The sequence below is a fragment of the Humulus lupulus genome, chromosome 3, assembly GCF_963169125.1.
Source record: "Humulus lupulus chromosome 3, drHumLupu1.1, whole genome shotgun sequence".
NCBI classification, from domain to species: Eukaryota; Viridiplantae; Streptophyta; class Magnoliopsida; order Rosales; family Cannabaceae; genus Humulus; species Humulus lupulus.
Window position 1 is genome coordinate 18543523 of NC_084795.1, and position 655 is coordinate 18544177.

At 38.3% G+C, this 655-nt stretch overlaps 1 non-coding gene across 1 annotated transcript; it reads left to right on the forward strand.

The window, feature by feature from the left end:
- The first annotated feature begins 267 nt into the window (after positions 1 to 267).
- On the forward strand, positions 268 to 374 carry LOC133828136 (small nucleolar RNA R71). Its single transcript, XR_009890774.1, has one exon. It is a non-coding gene; the product is annotated as a small nucleolar RNA R71 (small nucleolar RNA).
- Positions 375 to 655: the final 281 nt, after the last annotated feature.

Here is a 655-nt window from a genome sequence, read left to right on the forward strand (position 1 = left end):
TCAAACTTCTTTTTCAAAGCTTCGAGTTGGGTCTTAACACTATCATCTTCTCGAATTTGATAGATCCCAGGTTGTTTATGTCGGTTGGTGCTATCAGTACCATTTAGACCATTCCAGGTGTGAGACTTTTTTACAGTTTCTTCGAGATATTCGAGAGCATCGTCTGGCTCTTTTTCAAGAAACTCACCATTGTATAGCATTTCTAAAAATTGGCGCTCACGACTCGTGAGACCTTCATAGAAGTAACTGACCAATCACTAGTTCTCATAGCCATGGTGTAGACACTGATTCAACAGATCCTTGAATCTTTCCCAGACTTGATAGAATGTTTTATTGTCCTTTTGGGAAAATGTTGAAATCTATTGTTTTAGACTGTTGGTCTTATGGCTAGGGAAGTGTTTCAAAAAGAAATATTTGGTCATTTCCTCCCATGTTCCAATAGACTAGGTCTCAAAGAGTATAATCACTTTTGGCTTTGTCCTTCAAGGAAAAAGGGAATAACTTTAGTTGCACAAAATCGACATTTTCAGCTCAATCATACAATGTGGCTACTACCTCCTCAAATTCTCTAATATGCATGTATGGGCTTTCGTTTTCCATTCCATGAAATGTGGGCAAGAGTTGAATCATGCCAAGTTTAAAGTCTAATGCGGGC